The following is a 24,532-nucleotide window of genomic DNA, read 5'->3' as shown; positions in this document are numbered from 1 at the left end:
CAATTTTTACTTATCTACATCCAAGTTCATTAACTCCTTCTCTTGTCTTCATTCTACTATTGAGCTCATCTAGTAAATTTTCTTTTATTTGGTGATCGTATTTTTCAGTTTGAAAATGTCCATTTGGCTCTTTTTTATAGCTTCTATTTCTCTGATGAAATTAACCTTTGCATTTGTTTTAAGAATGTTTATTGTTACTTCTTTGAACATTTCATAATAGCTTCTCTAAAGTCTTTGTCAGCTAATTCAACATCTTATTCATATTAGGTTAATGTCTGTTGATTTCCTTTCCCTTGGTAATTTGTCAGACGTTTCTGATTTTTTTATGTGTTGAAAAATTTGAGACTGAATGCTGAATATTTTGATATTAGGCTATGAGAATCTGGGTCTTGATTAAATTCTATGGAGAATGCTTTTATGTTGTTGTCACTGTTTTGTTTTAGCAAGCAATTAGCTTAGTTAGGTGCTGGCTGCAATTTCTAATATGCCTTAGGTGGACTTTGGTTCAAATGTTAGTATACTTCTCAAAATCTTTGCAATGTTATTCACTTCTCTACTGCATGTGTGCCTCCTGGGGGCCAGTCTGAAGCCTGAGTGTAGTCTACCTCATATTTCCATTCTCAAAGCTGGTTTACTGTTTAGGGTCATATATATTGCTCAGTTCAGGGATAAGTCAAAGGATTCAAATAAAATGTTTTGAGGTCCTTTCCTTGAGCTCCATCTTCTCTATAGTGATTCCCCAGACAGTCTCTCTCCCAAAATCCCTCCTTCTTGGTCCTCTATTGGCTTTTTTGACCTGCATGTGGGTCCCGAGCTTGCTTCTGCTTCTATATGCAAGTGGTGGGAGAACAAAGACAATAAATGGAGATTTTCCTTCATGATCTTTGGACCACGTGGTTTCTCTGACTGGAGAGCAGGATTCTCCTCTCTTCAGGTACCCACCTAGCTGCCACTGCCACCACTGCCACAGGGTTGAAGCTTCAGGAGTGGGGCTTGCCGGAAGCAAAACTGAGAGAGATAGGGACTTTCCCCTACTTTCTCTGTCTTCTAGAGGCTACAGTTCCCAACCCTAAGAACAAAAGAAGATGAATTCCTCTTGGAATGCTTGTTCTCCATACTTGGTACACTATTCTGGGACTCCTACTGACACAAATACAAGGAAATATGCATGAAAAAAGAATAGAACAAGGAAACTTCCCACTGACTGTTTGTACGTTGTGTTCTGCTTTTCTTCCCAAGCCACCTGCTACCATTTACTTAGAGTTCTTGTGTGGTCACTCCACGCATTCTGCCAAGGGCTTTTGGTAGCGTTCAGTTGGAGAGGCAGAGTGGAACTGCTTATTCATCTTCACAGGAACTTGAACCCTCACTTAAGTTTTGTAAACTTTATTTACTTGATCTTCAAAGTGAGTGTTATTAATAATTGCCTTTTCTAGTTCCTAAGATATTTATAGGAATAAAATGAGATGATGCAAAAGAAATTGCTTTGTAAACTGGAAAGTACCTTATGATTGTGATCATGGTGATATATTGAGCTTTGAATATTTCTACATAGTTTGAAAACAATTTTTCCCACCTCAACTTTATTGTTCCTGGCAATTCCCCCAATATACAGTGCCACAATTTCAAACACATTGGTGTTTGAAAATATGAGACTCCCATGTTAAAGCCAAACCAGTTTCCCCACGGCAGGACTTCTCAAAGCCTCTGAGAGGTTAATGTACATTTTGAACTCTCAAGAGATAAAGGAATAGATTTAGGTACTCCTTTGTGAGCTGTTTTCTTTGTGAAGTGAAGTGAAAGTTATTCAGTAGTGTCTGACTCTTTGTGACTCCATGGACTATACAGTCCATGGAATTCTCTAGGCCACAATACAGAATACCCAGGCATCAAACCCAGGTCTCCCACATTGCAGGTGGATTCTTTACCAGCTGAGCCACCAGGGAATCCCTTTCTTTGCTAAAGGGTCTCTTAAATATAAAGAAATGCAGAACAATATATTGTAAGCATATTCTAGAAAACACTTCTCTGGCATCTTTAAAATGAATGAGTGTTTTAAACTTTAGCAAAGCCTTTATTCCCCCTTTTAATCACCTGTTATGGGCATCCCTGGTGGTTCAGACTGTAAAGAATTTTACTGCAATGAGGGAGACCCAGGTTCAACCCCTAAGTCAGGAAGATCCCTTGGAGAACGGAATGGCAACCCACTCCAGTATTCTTGCCTGGAGAATGAGAAGAGGTGGCAAGATTACACAGAAGAACTCTACAAAAAAGGTCTTAATGACCTGGATAACCACGATGGTGTGATCACTCACCTAGAGCTAGAGATACTAGAGTGTGAAGTCACATGGGCCTTAACGAAGCATTACAGCAAACAAAGCTAGTGGAGGTGATGAAACTCCAGCTGACTATCTGAAATCCTAAAAGATGATGCTGTTGAAGTGCTGCACTCACTATGTCAGCAAATTTGAAAAACTCAGCAGTGACTGCAGAATTGGAAAAGGTCACTTTTCATTTCAGTCCCAAAGAAGGGCAATGCAAAGAATATTCAAACTACTGTACAATTGCATTCATTTCACATGCTAGCAAGGTAATGCTCAAAATCCTTCAAGCTAGTATGCAATAGTATATGAAGTGAGAACTTCCAGATGTATAAGCTGGATTTACAAAAAACAGGAACCAGAGATCATATTGTGAAAATCTGTTGGTTCATAGAGAAACCAAGGGAATTTGAGAAAAACTTCTGCTTCATTGACTACATGAAAGCCTTTGACTGTGTGGATCACAACAAACTGTGGAAAATTCTTAAGGAGATAGGAATACCAGACCACCTTACCTGCCTCCTCAGAAACCTGTACGCAGGTCAAGAAGCAGCAATAAGAACTGGACATGGAACAACAGACTGATTCCAAATTGGGAAAGGAAGACGTCAAGACTGTATATTGTCACCCTGCTTATTTAACTTATATGTAGAGTACACCATGTGAAATGCTAGGCTGGATGATTCACAATCTGGAATCGAGATTACTCGGAGGAATATTAGCAACCTCAGCTATGCAGATGATACCACTCTAATGGCAGAAAGCTAGGAGGAACTAAAGAACCTCTTGATGAAAGTGAAAGAGGAGAGTGAAAAAGCTGGCTTAAAGCCCAAGATTCAAAAAACTAAGATCATGGCATCTGGTCCCATCACTTCATGGCAAGTAGATGGGGAAAAAGTAGAAGTCGTGACAGATTTTATTTTCTTTGGCTTCAAAATCACTGCAGATGGTGACCGCAGCCATGAAATTAAGACACTTGCACTTTGGAAGAAAGGCTGTGAGAAAACTAGATAGCATATTAAAAAGCAGAGACATCACTCTCTGGAAAAAGGTCGGTCTAGTCAAAGCTATGGTTTTTCCAGTAGTCATGTACTGATGTGAGGGTTGGATTACAAAGAAGGCCGAGATGCTTTTGAATTGTGGTGCTGGAGGAGACTCTTGAGAGTCCATTGGACAGCAAGGAGATCAAACCAGTCAATTCTAAAGGAAATGAACCCTGAATATTCATTGGAAGGACTGATGCTGAAAGTGAAGCTCCAATACTTTGACCAACTGATGCGAAGAGCCGACCTATTGGAAAAGACTCTGATATTGGGGAAGATTGAGTGTGGCAGGAGAAGGGGGCAAAAGAGGATGAGATAGTTTGATGGCATCACTAACTAAATGGACATGAGTTTGAGAATACTCTGGGAGAGAGTGAAGGACAGGGCAGCCTGGCATTCTGCAGTCCATGAGGTTGCAAAAAGTCTGATATGACTTAGTGACTGAACAACAATAAATCACTTAATGATTGAACAACAATAAATCACCTGTTAAGCTGAGAGCCTTGCTCACAAATAGACATCTGGTTGAGAGAGATTTTGAGGGGAAAATATGAAGCTTTAAAGAAACACACAGATGTAAAACAAAATATTGTATATTTGGATATTTTTCTGAAATTTCATTCAAGTAATAGTATTCTATGGCTTCATTTTTCAAACTGTAGCCTATTAGTGTGAGAGCAGTTTGAAGATAGTCTTAGAATCTGGTATTAGGATGAAAATCCAGGCTGTGTACTTGTACTATTTCTTATAATTGTATATTTGTGTACTTGTACTGAGATAAAACCCGGTTCTTTAGAAGAGTATTACTGAATTATAATGATGTTTTTGCATCTCCTGCCTCTCTCAGTTAACAATAATTTTTAGAATTTAGGGATATAACACAATAACAAGCTCTATGTATGTAACCTCATTGTCTTTGTTGGACAACTACTAATTGTTTCCTATCTGTAATGGTCAAAATGGACATAATTCAAAATTTTACATTTTTCTATTTTACATTTTATTTTGCAAAATTTTCTATTTCTATTTTATATTTTTCTGTAAATAAGTGTATATAAAAAAGTTCAAGGAGAAGCTATATTCATTAAAAAGAAAAGGAAGACAATATAACTTTAGACAATGAGGAATTTGACATCTTGAAGGTAACATATGGATGTTAACTTTCCTTTTTTTTTTGGATGTTGATTTATAAATCAGTTTAGGATCTCAAATTCACTACTGAGAAAAATAATTCTAGAGTGGGTCATTGAATTGTCAATCTACCTGCATATGGACTTTGAAAGTGAAAGTGTTAGTAGCCCAGCTGTGTCCAACTCTGAGACCCCCATGGGTTGTAGCCTGCCAGGATCCTCTGTCCATGGAATTCGCCAGACAGAATACTGAAGTGGGTTGCCATTTCCTAAAAGATCATTTAAGTAGAGGGATTTATATTCACAGATGTCCCGAACTTTGATCAAGAATCAATTTTTTGAAATAAGTCATTATATGTTTTATCACATTATAATACAATTCCAATTAAAGGCCCTAGTTCACCACTGTTTCTCCACTGGGAACTTATCAGCCCCATGTGCTTATAGTCTGTGCCACGCAGACGGTCCTGGGGACTCCCATTCATGCAGTTTGAGAGCACAGATTACCATTACTTACAAGCTTAAAGCCTAGGTTAAATAAAGCATAGAAAGCAGTAATTCGAGTTTAGCCACAGAAACAACAGAGTTACATTTAGGGTCAAGTCTGGATATATCTGGCATCTGACCACCATCTGGCTTGTGTTGTTGAGAGATCAACTGTACTCTCTAAAGGAAAACATCTTATGGACACTAACTTAAAGCACTCTAAGTGTAAACACTGGTTTACTTTTATTTAAGCAATTTACATAGTTCATCTGCTTCTTTTTTTTTTAAAAGGAGGGGTTAAAACTCGTGAAAAGCTGCAGTACAAAAGGCTAACACACTCCATATTTGTGCAGAAGAATTTCATTTTTAGATAGTAAGTCTGGGTGCCTTATTTGTTTCATCGTCAAGTCATTTAGAATGTCAATTTATGGGCAGAAGTGAACTTTGGCTGCCCAAAAGCCATGAAAATTTCTCGTCTCTATCCACTATCAAGGGTAGAGAATGGAAATATTCAATTTCTCAAACTTCCCTGGGTGGATCACCACATCACCCCTAGACTACTGGCCCCTGGATAAAAATAATCTTTGTTTTGGGGGAAAAAAAAGGAATTTTTAAAGATTGTGGAGATGTCTTGGATTCCGATAAAGTTGTGTCTCCATGCATTATGGGACAAAATACATGAGGTTTTAGACTCTCAGGATTAAAGTACGCAAGAAAAGGTAGTATTTTCTTTGGATAGTCAATATGGCATTTTTTCCTGTAAAACCTCTTTATATCTATTTTAAAAATCTCAGTTTTAATTTGGAACTATTTTTCAGAAGCTAATCATCTGTGATCAGAGACACAAGCTGTTTTAGAAAGTGCTTGCATTAGAAAGCAAGCCAAATCTGTTGGTACTCCAATCTTGGACTTTCCAGCCTCCAAAACTGTGAGAAATAAATTTTTTGTTGTTTATAAGCCACTCAGTCAATGGTGTTTTTATAACAGCCAAATGGACTAAGACACAGAGGGGGATTACTTTGTGTATGTATGTGAGGTTTTTTTTTTTTCTTTTACATAGAAGGCAACTGAGTGGTCCTAATTATCTTTTGTCAACTTCTGAAGAACAGAAGAGTATGAGATAAGGTAAAGATTAGAAACACTAATGGGGGCTTCCCTAGTGGCTCAGTGGATAAGAATCTGCCTGCCAATGCAGGAGACATGGATTTGATCCCTAATCCGGGAAGATCCCACATGTGGGTGTGCAGCTAAGTCCATGCACCACAACTATTGAGCCTGTGTTCTAGAGCCTGGGAGCCGAAACTACAGAAGTCTGTGCAGCCTAGAACCTGTGCTCTGCAACAAGAGAAGCCACCACAATGAGAGAGAAGCCTGTGCACTGCATCTACAGAGTAGCCCCTGCTCACCACAACTAGAGAAAAGCCTCTGCAGCAGCAAAAACCCAGCACAGCCATAAATGAATCAATTAAAAAAGATGCTAATGGAAGTATCTAATAGAAAAATACTAATGGAAGCAGCATACTAATGGAAACAGTATATTAAAGTATACTTGAATACTAAACTTCTCATGTTTAGTAATAGCATGTGCTATCACTTTCTCCTTTGGGGACCTCTGTTGCTGAAAGAGGAATTGTGCTGTGGTCTTTGTGAAGCCACGTACAGTTGCAGTAATCCCTGGACCTGTCAGAGAACAGCTAAGATGTACACAGTAAAATCTCATTAAAACAATATAATAGTTTAATCAAAATTCACCAAAGTTTATTAGTTGAAATAAATTTGTAATTGAGGCAGTGATTATAAGTGAAAAAGCTACTGCATTGTTTTCTTTAAACATTTCTTGTTTTCTTTAAACAACATGGCCTTGTATCCTTGAGCTAGATGATAGGGGCAGTCATATTGACCATGTAAGCCATGTAGGTTTTGGAGTTTACCTAAGAACATGGGGAACTACTGACATGTTTTAGCAAATGAACATGGTCAGTATTGCATGATTTAAAGGTCAATCTGCTTATAGAAATGAATTATTTGTAGGGGGTTTTTAAAAATGGAGTAGCAGATCCAAGTAAGAGGATATGGCAATGATCCTAGAAATATATCATGGTGTCTTTCAGTGTGAGAATGGAGAAAATTTGAGAAATGATATCACCTAGGGATGCTGAATAAAACATAAATGCAGAATCGATTGGATAGAAGGGGAAAAAGAGAGATTAGAGCCAGTCCTTGTAACCAGATTTATGTCTTAAGCAAATCAGTGGACAGTTGTTCTCAGTAGTATTATCAAAAAACAAAAGCATGTTTGTATTCAGGGGAAGGTAATGAGCTCATTTGGATATATTGAATTTGAGGTGCCTTTCTGGAGAAGGGCTTTCCCTGAAAAAGGTGAATGTGGGAATCCTCAGTATAAAAGTGATATTTACCACCCTAGTAGATGCTGAAGAACAGGTGTGCTGCAGTCCATGGGGTCACAAAGCATCAGATATGACTGAGTGACTAGACAACAACCACCATCCTGGGGGTTAGATGAGACATGCCTCACTACCACCCAACTTCCAAGGAAGATTATTAGAACATACAATAAAGCAGTCTCCATGGGTTCAGAGCTAATGACAGAAGCTAAGAAATTGTGGGATGGTCAGGAGGCAAATTTTTCAATGATGGACCATTGAAGTTTCATCATTGGAAATTATCTTAGGAAGTTCCATCCTTTCCACACAGGTTGACCTTGGGCTACCTTGATAGGAAAGAAAGAAAAGAAAATGACCTTGCTAGAGAAATGTGATGAAAGGTATCCTGAAGTCTGAAATAAATTCACTTATTTTCTCTTCTGTAGTAATGACATTTCAAAAATGAATTTGATTATTGGAAACTTGTGTCTGTACTTACACTGAAACATATAAGCACAGACTTATTTTTTTTTTATAATTACAGTCTTAATTGAAAATAATTCAAACTCAAATTACTTTAACCTTTATCTTTCTCTCTTCCTCAATTTTGACAGTAAATGCTACACATATGTCTTCCCCAACCCAAAACATTGATCTTGTTGACTACAGCTGTCAATTACAACAGACAATGCTGAAGATTTGGTTTAAAAAAATACAAAGCATATGAACCGTGTTTAATTAAGTTCTGTTGGTTGAAAGCACATGAAAGATTTTTCATTTATGCATAGCTCTGAATTTGCTTTTATCAGAATCTCCAGTTTTTGAAGGAGATGGCTAATGACAAAAACCACATCAGCTCCCAAGTGGAAAATAGTGCCCAGGGCTTCCAGGGGTCACCACGTCTCTTCCAGTATTATAAAATGGAGCCCTCCCCAACTCTCTCTTGTATTAAAATAGTTAACAGCTGTATAAAATAAAAGCAGACACAATAGAAGTATTTATATGGTACTCATGATTTTTAAAAATAATCATGATTGTTTGAAAATCTTTAGAAATCCATCAAGCCAAGTAGAAGCCAATTTTAGAGTAAAAATTAGACACATGGCACTGGGTAAATATGGCTTGAAGAGACCACAAGTTGTAGACCTTTTTTCCCAATTATTTCTGTGTAATGACTTTTCAAATACTGCTTTAAAACTTATTTTTTCTGTGTATGATGGACAGGGAGGCCTGGCGTGCTGTGGTTCATGGGATCGCAAAGAGTTGGACACGACTGAGTGACTGATCTGATCTGATCTGATCATTGAAGTTGTATTGAGGGATCTGTTTCCTTAAAAATAAAAACAACCTTTTGAACTGTTTATAATTTAGTGCAATAGTATCTCTCTTTAATAGTGTTAAATTCCTATTTATACTGGGTATGAGAGAGTCATTTCCTAGGCAGGTTGATAGGGAGTCTAGGGGTCCCCAAGGACAGAGGGGTCTGGAATTCTCAAGGAGGAAGAAAGGACAAACTTTTTTTCTTTCTCCACATTCCTTAGGATTATATAACAATAATGTATCCTGCCTAAGGACAGTCTTTGGTTTCAACCTTCTGTTATCTTAAAATGTTAATTATGCGAGTAGACCTGGTCTTTACAAGGATGTATCTTGCCTGAGGACAGTGTTATCTTAAAATGTAAATTATGGGGGTAGGTCTGATGAGGTCTGTACAACCTCCAGATATTCTTTGGATTATATAACTTCATTGTTAACACTAGCAAGCGGGTACTCTTTCTGCCCCCTTCTGATGCCTATGTCAGAAGCTTTCTCTATCTCCTTTATACTTTAATAAAACTTTATTACACAAAAGCTCTGAGCGATCAAGCCTCATCTCTGGCCCCGGATTGAATTCTTCTCCTCCGGGGGCCAAGAATCCCGGTGTATTCGCGTGATTCAACAACAAGCTTTCAGGTATATGACTTTTTCCCCTCTCATTTATTTTATCATCCTTCTGCCCCTTTGACTTTTTATAATTTTCATTTGATACAGCATCTTTATGCCTCTGATTCCTTGAAATTTTGCTTCTTTCAGAGAATATCTGACTCTAAGTTTCCTGTACTTGTCAGAGTACTTTGAAAAACCTAGGATCTTTGTTAAATCTTTTTCCTGGAGCAGTTTTTATAGTCAGCTCAGCACCAACACTTTGGAAATATTTAACAAAAAGAAAAGACATAGATTCCAAAACATTAGACCCAGCATGGAGTGAAGGTTTCAGCTGAAGATTTCTCCAACTCTTGGAACCTCCATAAAGCATCCGTGTTTAACCTTCTTTTCCAACTTGCCTCTCAGATTGAGAGAAGATTTACTTGATGGACCAGAGCAATGTTGGCTGTGGAGCTGGAGTTTATCTGGAGACTTTTCAACCAAGCTGCTAAGGAGAGCAAAGCACAAAAGCATGTGTTCTGCCAAAGTAAGAATTTCAATGTGATTTACTGAAAATGTCTGACTGCACAAGCCAGGCAACACTGAGGTGGGAAAAAGGAAGCCTGCATCATAACATGATCACTGCTCTATCAGTAACTTAACTACATGATCTTCACCGGCTCTTCCCTTTTCCTGGCCAAGCTCCTTATCTCTGACATGTTGAGAAAAATTAGAATTCTGGTAGCCCATAGATGTGGTTTATTTGATTCACATAGCTCTCACCCTCCTTCTTCCTTTTTCCTTTTCTCCTTCCTATTTTCTCTCCATCCTTACATCTATCCCTCCCTCCCCTCCTTCCTCTTCTCTTTCCCTTCTCCCTCCCTCCCTTCCCTCTTCCCCTCCTTTCCTTCCTTCCTCTCTCCCTCCCTTCCTTCTTTCCTTCCCTCCTTCCTTTATTTTATCCCTTCTTGTCTTAATTAAATTATTCCAGTGGTTTAAGCAATATAAACATTTTTTATCTTTTAACCAAAGAGCCTTGGGCATTTTAAAACTCCTTTTAACAACAAGATATCTCTGCACAGCTACTAGAATGGCCAAAATCTGGAATACTGACAACACCAAATGCTCACGAGGAGCCAGAACAATAGGGACACTCATTCATTGCTGATGGGAATGCAAAATGGGACAGCCACTTTGGAAACAGTTTGGTGGTTTCTTACGAAACTAAACACACTCTTACCATATAACCCATCAATCATATTCTTTGGTATTTACTCAAATAAGTTGAATGCTTATGTTTACACAAAAACCTACACATAGATGTTTACCAGAGCATTATTCATAATTGTCAAAACTTGGAAGCTACCAAGATGTCCATTAGTGGGTGAACTGATAAATAAACTGTGATCCATCCAGACAAAGGAATGTTATTCAATGGTAAAGAATAAATGAGCTGTCAAACTGTGAAAAGACACAGAGGAAACTTAAAGGCATATTACTAGTGAAAGAAGTCAATCTGCAAAGGCTATGTGCTGTATGCTTCTAACTATATTACCTTCTGGAAAAGTAAAACTATGTATGGAGATAGTAAAAATATTGGTGGTTTCCAGGGGTTGTGGGTAGGGATGGCTGAATAGGTGAAGCACAGAGGACTTTTAGGGAAGTGAAAATACTCTATGTCAAAAGAAAAGAAAAGACTCTGTGCTTAAAATGGTATGTCATACATTTGTCCAAACGCATAGAATGTACAACACTAAGAGTGAATGTTAATGTAAATGATGGAATAATGATGGGTTAATGTAGGTTTATCAGTGATAACAGGTGTATCATTCCAGTGGGCGATGTTGATCAAGAGGAGGCTGTGTGTGTGTGTGGAGACAGAATGTAAACTCTATTTTCTGCTCAGTCTTGCTGTGAATCTAAAATTACTCTAAAAAAACTAAAGTTTATGCATTAAAAAAAAGTGTTGAGGGGCATTTGGAATTGAGAAGCCACTTGACACACTGGTTATAAGATGACCTAAGGAATCAGACCTTTGAGTCTATATATGTGTAGCGGCAAGGTTTATGGGACATCTCAGTATCTTCTGTTCAGTTTTTCTATGAACCTGAAATTGCTCTAAAATTTGTCTCTTCAGTTCAGTTCAATCACTCAGTCGTGTCTGACTCTTTGTGACCCCATGGACCGCAGCACACCAGGCCTCCCTGTCCATCACCAACTCCTGGAGTTTACCCAAACTCATGTCCATTGAGTTGGTGATGCCATCCAACCGTCTCATCCTGTCGTCCCCTTCTCCTTCTGCCCTCATTGTTTCCCAGCATCAGGGTCTTTTCAAATGAGTCAGCTGTTCACATCAGGTGGCCAAATATTGAAATTTCAGCTTCAGCATTAGTCCTTCCAATGAACACTCAAGACTGATCTCCTTTAGAATGGACTGGTTGGATCTCCTTGCAGTCCAAGGGACTCTCAAGAGTCTTCTCCAACACCACAGTTCAAAGGCATCAATTATTCAGTGCTCAGCTTTCTTCACAGTCCAACTCTCACATCCATACATGACCACTGGAAAAACCATAGCCTTGATTAGACGGACCTTTTTTGGCAAAGTAATGTCTCTGCTTTTGAATATGTTATCTATGTTGGTCATAACTTTCCTTCTAAGGAGTAAGCGTCTTTTAATTTCATGGCTGCAGTCACCATCTGCAGTGATTTTGGAGCCCAGAAAAATAAAGTCTGCCATTGTTTCCACTGTTTCCCCATCTATTTGCCATGAAGTGGTGGGACCTGATGCCATTATCTTAGTTTTCTGAATGTTGAGCTTTAAGCCAACTTTTTCACTCTCCTCTTTCACTTTCGTCAAGAGGCTCTTTAGTTCTTTGCTTTTTGCCATAAGGGTGATGTCATCTGCATATCTGAGGTTATTGCTATTTCTCCCAGCATTCTTGATTCCAGCTTGTGCTTGCTCCAGTCAGGTGTTTCTCATGATGTACTCTGCATATAAGTTGAATAATCAGGGTGACAATATACAGCCTTGACAGACTCCTTTTCCTATTTGGAACCATTCTGTTGTTCCATGTCCAGTTCTAACTGTTTGCTTCCTGACTTACATATAGATTTCTCAAGAGGCAGGTCAGGTGGTCTGGTATTCCCATCTCTTTCAGAATTTTCCACAATTTATTGTGATCCACACAGTCAAAGGCTTTGGCATAAAGTCAATAAAACAGAATGTTTTTAATGTCAATAAAACAGATGTTTTTCTGGAACTCTCTTGCTTTTTCCTTGATCCAGCAGATGTTGGCAATTTGATCTCTGGTTTCTCTGCCTTTTCTAAAACCAGCTTGAACAACTGGAAGTTCACGGTTCACGTATTGCTGAAGCCTGGCTTGGAGAATTTTGAGCATTTCTTTACTAGCATGTGAGATGAGTGCAATAAATAAATAAATAAAATTATCAAACCAAACCAAACTAGATTATTTTACATATGACTCTGTCTTTCCTGTTTCTTAGAAATTAGAACTAGGTTTTTTTACATGTAACTCTGTTATGTCCCATCTCTCAGAAATTAGAAGACCTGGCAATGCAGAGACTAGGTCTGCACGTGGAAGAAGCAACTAGAACTAAGTGGTGTCCTGCCGTTTCACAAGAGGTGCACACATACCTGATGGCCACAGTCCCCACTGGGCCCTCTTTATCCACTCATGTCCCTGACCTCAGCAAGGACTTTGGTTTGTGACCTAAGGCATCTAGGCTTGTGATCTCTGTGATGCTTTCCTTTCATCTCAAGATGTCTATAATTCTCACTGAGCTAACCAATAATTATATCTTCGTATTGCCATTTCAGCAACCTGGCAAATAAGCTGGAAAACCTTAGTACAAGACCAGACCCAATTAACATAACCACACATGCTTTCTTCTCCAGGTTTTCCTTGTGGGTGGCATACTCTTTGTACCATGCATGTTTCCACATCTTCCTTTGAAGACAGTGACTTTCCCTTTAAACATCATATCCTCATAACCAGATGATGTGCTTAAAAGAAAATCAGCCTCTTTCCCTCCTTTAGAATGGAGTCATTTCTGAACTCTAAAGTGCGCAACTTTAAAACTCTCAGTGCCACGGCTTGAGTGGTTAACCAACTGCAGCTTAACTCCAAAAATTATCTTATCCTTTTGGGAAATTTTTTTTTTTTTTTAAGTCAGTATTTTTTCCCCTTTATTCTTATCTCCATTTCCACCAATTTTTGAAGATGGGAAGTTTTTGTTAACATTTTTCAAATACACCTTATAGAAGGAATCTATATGGCCATGATGTATTTGTCTATGGATGCAAATTAGCATTTAGGGCCATGAATATAGTCGGATTGTCTAGTTCAGTAAATGTGTCTGAGGCTCAAATCCTCTTTGACTTTTTTATTTTTTCTTGCTTGCTTCTGAATCATAATTTAGCATTTAATTTATTTATTTTTGGCTGTATTTATTTATTTTTGGTCTTTGCTGCACACAGGCTTTCTCTAGTTGCGGTGAGTGGGGACCACTCTCTAGTTGCAGTGTGGTAACTTGTGAAGCAGAGGCTCTGGAACATGTGAACTCAGCAGTTCTGCAGCACAGGCTTAGTTGCCCCACAACATGTGACATCTTCCCAGAGCAGGAACTGAACTGGTGTCCCCTGCATTGGTAGGCGATTCTAAACAACTGGACTACCAGGGAAGTCCTGAATAGTAATACTTTGAAGCACTGTAAAAAAAAAAAAAAATCCATTTATCCGTCTGAGATAAGTGCCTTCTTTCAGTGTTTCTCTTTATAATGTGCAGTTCTTACCTTGTGATATCCAGCTGCCAACAATTCTTCCTCCCGTTTAGCATTCAGTCCTTTGCTGATGTTTGAAATAGATGTGTCTTCTTCAGAGCTAACAGGACCTGAATTTTGCTCTTATTTCTAATTTTCTCCCTTATTTCCATCCCTGCCAATGTGCATTCTTCCTGAATAAAATTCTTGATTACTGTTGATAAATCCTCATTATTGTTCTGACATCAATAATTGTCTTAAATAACAACTTTACATTAACATTTATTAATTTTCTGATAGAGTTTGGAGTTCCTTCATGAAAGGAACTACATATCTTCCAAGTCTTTTCTGTTTTCTAATGCTTACTGATTCTGGGGGTGACCAAGTTGATTCTCATTTAATTCTCAATTCTGTATGCTCTAACTGACTTGCTTTTTTTTCCTTGTGAAAATTCAGTTCTAAAATTAACTAGTGTTCTGCATGTGTACTAAATTGCTTCAGTTGTTTCTGACTCGTTGTGAGCCTATGGACTGTAGCTTGCCAGGCTCTTCTATCCATGGGATTTTCCAGGAAAGAATACTGGAGTGCATTGCCATTCCCTCCTCCAGAGGATCTTCCTGACCCAGGGATCTAACTGGTGTCTCTTATGTATCCTGCAGGTTATTTACCACTATGGCAACCCACTCCATTACTCTTGCCTGGCAAATCCCATGGACGGAGGAGCCTGGTAGGCTGCAGTCCGTGGGGTCGCTAGGAGTCAGACACTATTGAGCAACTTCCCTTTCACTTTTCACTTTCATGCATTGGAGAAGGAAATGGCAACCCACTCCAGTGTTCTTGCCTAGAGAATCCAAGGGACGGGGGAGCCTGGTGGGCTGCCGTCTATGGGGTCACACAGAGTTGGACACGACTGAAGTGACTTAGCAGTAGCAGTAGCAACAGCACCACTTGGGAAGCCCATAACTAGTCAGACTTCTGACATGTCTCACTCTGCTTAAGTTCTCTAGTATTTCATTAGGGAGATTCTCTTTAAGGGGCTGTTCCAGCACTCTTTCCAGACCAGTTTTCCAGCAGCTTATATAAATTGATTCAAACAAATGGACCAACTAAATAAATTGCTTTTATATCAAGGACTTACTAAAGGAAAAGAGTTCCTTTACTTACTTGGACATTATAAACAAAGGAGAAAGTGTCGTTAACTATGATTTTCTCATTTTCGTAAATTTATTGTAGCATAGGTTAATTTTAGAGTGCAAGCATTCTTTGCTTCGGACAAGTATTGATTTCTGTAGCTGCTGATAGGGGTTCCCCCTTCCTGACCATGACTCAGGGACACGGGTTACTTTTCATGTCTCAAAGAGATAGCAGGGTAGATTTGGGTCTCTGAACAGTATCTAATCAGGGACTATGAATGCCATCCATAGGAAAAAGCAACCCCTGTGTGGTCACTCACGATCAGTCCTCCCATGTTGCTCTCACAAAAACTCTACTTATCAAAAGAAAAGCAGCTTTTCACCAGCTACTCTCCCCTTGCAGAAGAAGACATGATTTTTCATTGCCTCATTTCTTAATAAGGTACAAGTCTAATTATACTAACTCATAGCTTTACCTTGTAGAGGGAAAGTGAAAATGAAAGTGGTTCAGTCGTGTCGAACTCTTTGTGACCCTGTGGGCTATACTTATACTGTCCATGGAGTTCTCCAGGCCAGAATACTGGAGTGGATGGCCATTCCCTTCTCCAGGGGAAGCCCACTTTGTAGAGGGAGATATGTTTAATAAATCTAGTACAAATCCATCTTTGATTTGTGGTGTATTTTAGAGAAAAAATATGCACAAATAATAATAGTACCTTAAAGCCAATATCATGTAGTGGTAGGAGCTTAAATTCTGGAACCAGACACTTTTGATTTGAATATTGGCTTCATCTGTAGTTTTAGTGTGAGTACACTCACTGCATGTATAATCTTGAATAAGAACATTGTGAGTCTCAGGTTCCTAATTTGTAAAATATGAGTAAACAAGGCTTGCTACAATGATTAAATGTGTCAATTCATGTGAAAGGACTTAGAACAGTGCCTTAGAATTAATTTAAAACAAAGTCATTATTTCAAATTTCTTCATGGTTTGGCTTAGCTCCCTTTCTGTTTTCTTGGGTAGTGTCCTTTTAGATGGTTAATATTAATACTGAAGTGAAGTGGACTCGCTCAGTCGTGTCTGACTCTTTGCGACCCCATGGACTGTAGCCCACCAGGCTCCTCCGTCCCTGGGATTCTCCAGGCAAGAATACTGGAGTGGGTTGCCATTTCCTTCTCCAGTGCATGAAAGTGAAAAGTAAAATTGAAGTCGCTCAGTCGTGTCTGACTCCTAGCGACCCCATGGACTTCAGCCTAGCAGGCTCCTCCGTCCATGGGATTTTCTAGGCAAAAGCACTGGAGTGGGGTGCCATTGCCTTCTTCGATATTAATATTACTCACTAATATTTTGAGTTTATCTGTGGTATGGAGTTGTTATGGGTGAGGTACACAGAATATTGAAGGTATCCACAGGCTAGTTGAGGGGTTCTTCCTGCAAGGCAATCCCAGTGGCTCATAGATGGAAGGATTTCTTTTTTAAAATGCAAAAATAATTTTTGTAATTGAAGGATAATTGTTTTACAATGTTGTGTATTTCTGCTGTACAACAACATGAATCAGTTGGAAACCTTTCTTCTGGAGTTTGGAAAAAAAGCCTTTCTTTTCTGGAGTCTGGAAAGCAGTAGTATAGTAGGGTCTGATTTGATATTCTCAGAGAGCCCTGACTGCTATTATCCCAGCCTGAACCCCCAGTTGTTAAGCACTCCTCGTATTCTGGGTGGGAGGAGAAAGAATTGGCTCTCTTAGGCAGCCTCCTACACAACTAGGGGAGCTGGGCACACACTCGCACTTTGCCCCATGGGATACACCATGTTCTGAGGAAATGGCAGCCCACTCCAGTATTCTCGTGTTCAGAGGAACCTGGCTGGCTGCAGTCCATGGGGTCACAAGAGTCAGACAGGACTGAGAGACTATACCACACTGGGCATTAAGTTGTGCTACCTGGGGCAGGGGACGGTGGTTCTAGTGAGACAGTTCCTCACAGCCTCTTCAGTGCATCTCATCTCTTGCTTGCCCCAGTAGTGTGCTCAGACTTCTGTGCTGTACTCCTGGGCTTCTACAAAGGGACTCTCACCTATGACTATCAAAACTGGTGTCCTCTGAGGGGGAAGACATTAGATGACATCAAAATGGCAAGATTAGAGTTATTTTCCACAGCTCTATTTCTTTCCTTTTGAAAAGACCCTCTCATTCTTTTTGAAAAAAATATTATTTATTAATATTAATTTATTTTTGACTGTGCTGGGCCTTTGTTGCTGTGCACAGGCTTTCTCTACTTGTGGTGAGCAGGGACTACTCTTTAGTTGTAGTTCACTGGCTTCTTATTGCTGTGGCTTTTCATGTGGAAGAGCATGGGCTGTAGGGTGTGCTAGTTTCAGTGGCTGTGGCCCATGGGCTTAGTTGCCCCATAGCATGTGGGATCTTGCCAGACCAGATTGAACCTATGTCTCTTGCAATAGCAGGCAGATTCTTTTTTATTTTAAATTTATTTATTTTTAAAGTGAAGGATAATTGCTTTACAGAATTTTGTTGTTTTATGTCAAACATCAACATGAATCAGCCATAGGTGTACATATGTCCCCTCCCTCTTGAAACTCCCTCCCATCTCCCTCCCCATCCTAACCCTCTAGATTGATACAAGGCCCCTGTTTGAGTTCTCTAGCACATACAGCAAATGCCATTGGCTATTTTACATACGGTACTGTATATTGTCACCCTGCTTATTTAACTTCTATGCAGAGTACATCATGAGAAACGCTGGGCTGGAAGAACCACAAGCTGGAATCAAGATTGCCTGGAGAAATATCAATAACTTCAGATATGCAGATGATACCACCTTTATGGCAGAAAGTGAAGAGGAACTAAAAAGCCTCTTGATGAAAGTGAAAGAGGAGAATGAAAAAGTTGGCTTAAAGCTCAACATTCAGGAAACTAAGATCATGGCATCTGGTCCCATCACTTCATGGGAAATAGATGGGAAAACAGTGGAAAGAGTTTCAGACTTTATTTTTTTGGGCTCCAAAATCACTGCAGATGGTGATTGCAACCATGAAATTAAAAGACGCCTCCTCCTTGGAAGGAAAGTTATGACCAACCTAGATAGTATATTGAAAAGCAGAGATATTACCTTGCCAACAAAGGTCCATCTAGTCAAGGCTATGGTTTTTCCAATGGTCATGTATGGATGTAAGAGTTGGACTGTGAAGAAAGCTGAGCGCCGAAGAATTGATGGTTTTGAACTGTGGTGTTGGAGAAGACTCTTGAGAGTCCCTTGGACTGCAAGGAGATCCAACCAGTCCATCCTAAAGGAGATCAGTCCTGGGTGTTCATTGGAAGGATCGATGCTGAAGCTGAAACTCCAATACTTTGGCCACCTCATACGAAGAATTGACTCATTGGAAAAGACTCTGATGCTGGGAGGGATTGGGGGCAGGAGGAGAAGGGGACGACAGAGGATGAGATGGCTGGATGGCATCACTGGCTTGATGGATGTGAGTCTGAGTGAACTCCAGGAGTTGGTGATGGACAGGGAGGCCTGGCGTACTGTGATTCATGGGGTCGCAAAGAGTTGGACATGACTGAGCGACTGAAATGAACTGAACTCAATGTAAGTTTCCATGTTACTCTCTCCAAACAGCTCACCCTCTCCTCCCCTCTCCTCGTGTCCGTACGTCTGTTTGTCCATAAGTCCATATGTCTTTTTCTCCATTGATGCCTTTCAAATAAATTTGTCAGTACTATCTTTCTAGATTCCATATATACACATTAGTATATAATATTTATCTTTCTCTTTTTGACTTACTTTACTCTGTATAATAGGCTCTAGGTTCATTCACCTCATTAGCACTGACTCAAATGTGTTCCTTTTTATGGCTGAGTAATATTCCATTGTGTATATATACCACAACTTCTTTATCCATTCATCTGTTCATGGACAGACGGGCTTCCCTGGCGGCTCAACTGGTAAAGAATATGCCTGCAATGCAGGAGACCTGGGTTTGATCCCTGGGTTGGGAAGATCCCCTGGAGAAGGGAAAGGCTACCCACTCCAGTATTCTGGCCTGGAAAATTCCATGGACTATATAGTCCATGGGTTTGCAAAGAGTCAGACACGAGAGTGACTTTCACTCCATATTCTAGCTATTGTAAATAGTGCTGCAATGAACATTGGGGTTCATATATCTTTTTTCAATTTTGGTTTTCTAAGGGTATATGCCTAGGAGTGGGATTGCTGGGTCATATGTGGTTTTATTCCTAGTTTTTTAAGGAATCTCCATACCATCTTCCATAGTGACTGTACCAATTTATATTCCTACCAACAGTGCAAGAGGGTTCCCTTTTCTCCATGCCCTCTGCAGAATTTATTGTTTGTAGACTTTTTGATGATAGCCATTCTGACCAGTGTGAGGTGATAGCTCATTGTAATTTTGCTTTGCATTTCTCTGATAATGAGCAACGTTGAGCGTCTTTTTATGTGTTTGTTAGCCATCTGTATGTCTTCTTTGGAGAAACGTCTCTTTAGGCCTTTTCCCCACTTTTTGATTGGGTGCTTTGTTTTTCTGGTATTGAGTTATATGAGCTCCTTGTATATTTTGGAAATTAATCCTTTGTCAGTTGTTTCATTTGCTATTATTTTCTCCCATTCTGAACATTGTCTTTTCACCTTGCTTATAGTTTTCTTTAGTGTGCAAAGGCTTTTAAGTTTAATGAGATCCCACTTGTTTACTTTTGTTTTTATTTCATTACTCTAGGAGGTGGGTCATAGAGGATCTTGCTTTGATATATGTCATCGAGTGCTCTGCCTGTCATCGAGTACTCCTTTTCCTATTTGGAACCAGTCTGTTGTTCGATGTCCAGTTCTAACTGTTGCTTCCTGACCTGCATACAGGTTTCTCAAGAGACAGGTCAGGTGGTCTGGTATTCCCATCTCTTTCAGAATTTTCCACAGTTTATTATGATCCACACAGTCAAAGGCTTTGGCATAGTCAATGAAGCAGAAATAGATGTTTTTCTGGAACTCTCTTGCTTTTTCCATGATCCAGCGGATGTTGGCAATTTGTTCTCTGGTTCCTCTGCCTTTTCTAAAACCAGCTTGAACATTTGGACGTTCACAGTTCGTGTATTGCTGAAGCCTGGCTTGGAGAATTTTGAGCATCACTTTACTAACATGTGAGATGAGTGCAATTGTGCAGTAGTTTGAGCATTCTTTGGCATTGCCTTTCTTTGGGATTGGAATGAAAACTGACCTTTTTTAGTCCTGTGGCCACTGGTGAGTTTTCCAAATTTGCTGGCATATATATGGGTCTTATTTTTGTCAGTCTGTGACAAAAACATCAGCCAGTCTGTGTCTTTTTGTTGGAGCATTTAATCCATTTACATTTAAAGTAATTATTGATATATATGTTCACATTGCTATTTTCTTAATTGTTTGAGGTTTGTTTTTGTAGATATTTTTCTTGTATTTCTTGACTATATAAGTCCCTTTAACATTTGTTGTAAAGCTGGCTTGGTGGTACTGAATTCTCTTAACTTTTGCTTGTCTGAAAAGCTTTTTATTTCTCCATCAATTTTGAATGAGATCTTTGCTAGTTATAGTAATCTTGGTTGTAGATTTTTCCATTTCAGTTCTTTAAACATATCCTGCCATTCCCTTCTGGCCTGCAGAATTTCTACTGAAAGATTAGCTGTTAAACGTTTGGGGTTTCCCTTGTATGTTACTTGTTACTTTTAATATTCTTTGTATTTATTCTTTATTAGTTTGATTAATATGTATCTCAGCATGTTTCTCCTTTGGTTTATCCTGTATGGGACTCATTGTACCTCTTGGACTTGGTTGACTATTTCCTTTCCCATGTTGGGGAAATTTTCAACTGTAATCTCTTAAAAATTTTTCTCATATCCTTTCTTTCTCTCCTCTTCTTCTGGGACCCCTATAATTCAAATATTGGTGCATTTAGTGTTGTCCCAGAGGTCTCAGAGCCTATCCTCAGTTCTTTTCATTCTTTTTACTTTATTCTGCTCTTGAGCAGTTATTTCCACCATTTTATCTTCCAGCTCACTTATCCATTCTTCTGCTTCAGATATTCTGCTATTGATTCCTCCTAGAGTATTTTAATCTCAGTAATTGTGCTGTTTGTCTCTGTATGTTTATTCTTTAATTCTTCTAGATCTTTGTTAATTGATTCTTACATTTTCTCCGTTTTATTTTCAAGGTTTTCAATCATCCTTAAACTCATTATTCTGAATTCTTTTTCAGGTAATGTGCCTATTTCCTCTTCATTTACTTGGACTTGTGTGTTTCTAGTTTGTTCCTTCATTTGTGCAGTATTTCCCTGCCATTTCATTTTTTTTTTTAACTTACTGTGTTTAAGTTATCCTTTCCCAGCCTTCAAGGTTGAATTCTTTCTTTCTTTTATTTGTTCCTTTGTAAGTTTGGTCCAGTGGTTTACATAAGCTTTGTGTAGTATGTAACCTTTACTTACATTCTGGTGGGAGGAGGTGAGTTTTTTTTCCCTCTGATGGACAGGGCTGAGTGAGGCAGTAATCCTGTCTGCTGATGATTGGGTTTGTATTTCTGTCTTGTTTGTTGTTTGGGTGAGGCTTCCTGCACAGGGTACTACTGGTAGTTGTGTGATGCTGGGTCTTGTATTCAAGTGGTTGCTTTTGTGGGAGTTCTCACTATTTGATACTGCCTAGGGTTAGGACTTCTCTAGTAGTCTAAGGTCTTGGAGTCAGTGCTCCCACTCCAAAGGCTCAGGGCTTGATCTCCAGCCAGGAACAGAGATTCCACACGTGGTTTGTTATGGCATTAAATGGGATTAAAAAAAATACCCCAAAACAAGAAACCAAAGACTAACCCCAGATAAATGGCAATTACAAAATCAGGCAAATAATAATTAAAATTATGGAATATACACACATACATGTACACCCATAAGCAAAATCAAAATGGTCCAACAAAAATTAAGTCCAATAGATTGACGTGGCCAACAAAGGAAACCAAAAATGATATCCACCTGTTAAGAACAAAACTAACCAAAGCACAAACTAAAAGACAAAACTAAAGCAATGAAGACACAACTAACAATTATTGTGAGAAAATGAAAGAAAAGAAAGAATAGAAATGCAAAGTTAAATAGCGGTAAATAAAGAAGATTTATATATATTAAAGATTAATTGCAAGGGGAGAAGAATAGTAGGAAAAAGAAAACAAAGGAAAAATGTAGAAAACAATAATAAGTTTAAAATTTTTTTAATTTAAATTAAAGAAAGAGACAAAAAGGAAAACCCTACAGAACTACAAAAGGCCAACATAGAGGCAGAAGTTTATAACATAAATAAAAAGTGTGATTGAAAAAAACCTCAAAAGTTGAAATAGATTTTATCGTGTTAATAAAATTGACAACCACAACGGGGGAGAGGGAAAAAAGTCCAAAAGAAATTATAGAGCAAATCAAAATATAAGAATAATAAATGTTTTTCTTGAGTCTCTGCTGTCAGCATCCTTTCCCTCAAAGGGAGTCACAGTCCACCTTGCCTCCCTAGGATGCCCTCCAACACTGTGCTGGTCTGTGGACCTGCTGTGAGGGCAGCTCAGACTCTAATCTGTTCCTCTTCTTGTGTTTTCTTGCCTCCAATGTTCACAGCTGTCAGAACTAGTGTGTTTTCTTTTGTGGGGGCTCTCAACGTCCTTTTGTCTATTCCACAGACACTGCTGCTGCTGCTAAGTTGCTTCAGTCCTGTCCAACTCTGTGCAACCCCATGGACTGCAGCCTACCAGGCTCCTCCGTCTATGGGATTTACCAGGCAAGAGTACTGGAATGGGTTGCCATTGCCTTCTCAGTCCATAGACACAGAGTCTGCCTAGTTGATCGTGTGGATTTAATCTGCAGCTTGTACAGCCAATGGGAAGATTTAGGGTCTTCTTCCTTAGCCACACTGTCCCTGGGTTTCAACTGTGGTTTTATTTCCACCTCTGCATGTGAGTGGTCCACTGGGGTTTGTTCCTGAGACTGCTCTGAAGGACTTGGGTTTGCCCCTGTGAGAGAGGTGTGGAGATGGTGCAGCTGCTTGAGTCGCAGGGGCCCTAGCAGCACCAGGTACTCAGGGGAGCTGGACATTAGGGCCGCAGGAAATATAGTGCTCTGAAAGGGTATGGCAACCCGCTCCAGCATTCATGCCTGGAGAACCCCCTGACAGAGAGGCCTGGCAGGTCACAGTCCACAGGGCTGCAAAGAGTTGGACACAAGTGAAGCGAGCCCCTGGCATAGACTCAAGATTTTTTATGCCTGTGGCAGCTCTGCCTCAGTGAGTGTTGAGCATGAAGGTGGAGCAGCTGCTTGAATTGCAGGGACCCTGTTGGCACCAAGTGTGCAGGGACATGGACTGTCTCAGCCACGGAAGTTATGGCCCTATCAGAGTCTTTTTTTTCTAGCCTCTGGCAGCTGGTGATCAGAAGGCCTCTTTGGCTAGTCTTTCTCCATTGCCCCACCTGTTCAGTCACTTAGAGGGCTCCCTTCTGAGGTCCTTCTCTGTTGTTTGGTGCATTAGGCACATAAATTGGCCCCCCTGGCTGGGGTCCTACTCCGTTGTTCCACTTGTCAGGCACTTAAAGGGGCACCCTGGGTAGGGTACTACTCTGTTGTTCTGCTCATCAGGTGCTTAATGGGCCAGGCTCTCTCAGCTGCCTGTGCTGACATGTGTGAAGAGAGAGCTACAGTGATGGCTCCACCCCCTATGCAAAACTCAGTGGTATCGCCTTGCTTCCATGGCTGCCTGGCTTTCCTCCACAGGAATTTCCCTCCAGAGTCTCCTCCCTCACGTCTCCTTGGTCCGTCTCCCAGCAGTCAATAGCAGCCCTCATCCTGGGATTGCTCCACAGTCCCTACACTCCAGCTCCCAGCTGCTTTGCCTTCTAGGGGACCTGTGCCCCTGTCCGTGGCTATGGCAAGGACTGTCTGATTCTCATTCCATTTAGGCTGTCACAGATCAGCTGCTTCACTCAGCTTTGAATGTTTCTCCTCTGACCCAGACAGTTGCCCCAGTGTGTGCATCAGACCCCTGTTTCAGTTCCCCGACCCACCAAGGGCACGTCCAGACCTACTAATACTCCTGTTTTTTCCCCTAGTTCCTTTGTCCTACTGAGTTTTGCATGGTTCTATATATTCTTTATATATTCTATATATATTATATTCTATATATATATTATTCTATATATATTATATATAGAGAATATATATAGCCAGTGTATTTCTTATCTATATTCTTGAACTTGAAAAATAGGAACAACAGCACTATTTTACAAATGAAGAAATTGAGGCTTATAGTAGTTAAAACAATCTACCCCCAACT

General features: G+C 39.7%; 1 long non-coding RNA gene across 2 annotated transcripts in view; it reads left to right on the top strand.

Annotated features, from left to right (window-relative positions):
* Positions 1 to 301: 301 nt before the first annotated feature.
* Positions 302 to 24,532, top strand: part of LOC147379253 (uncharacterized) — a 63,641-nt gene continuing 39,410 nt past the window's right edge. The window contains exons 1-2 of one of the 2 annotated variants that reach the window (XR_015132558.1): positions 302 to 9,317; positions 9,696 to 9,816. This is a non-coding gene — a long non-coding RNA (uncharacterized LOC147379253). The remainder of the gene's footprint in view (positions 9,318 to 9,695; positions 9,817 to 24,532) is intronic. The other variant, XR_015132556.1, reaches the window with a different exon arrangement.

Source organism: Bos grunniens, chromosome 1 (genome assembly GCF_055505025.1).
Source record: "Bos grunniens cultivar Pamir isolate PY7600 chromosome 1, Bosgru_T2T1.0, whole genome shotgun sequence".
Lineage (NCBI taxonomy): Eukaryota > Metazoa > Chordata > Mammalia > Artiodactyla > Bovidae > Bos > Bos grunniens.
Note: the sequence above shows the minus strand (reverse complement) of the source record. Positions and strands in the feature narration are given on the sequence as shown.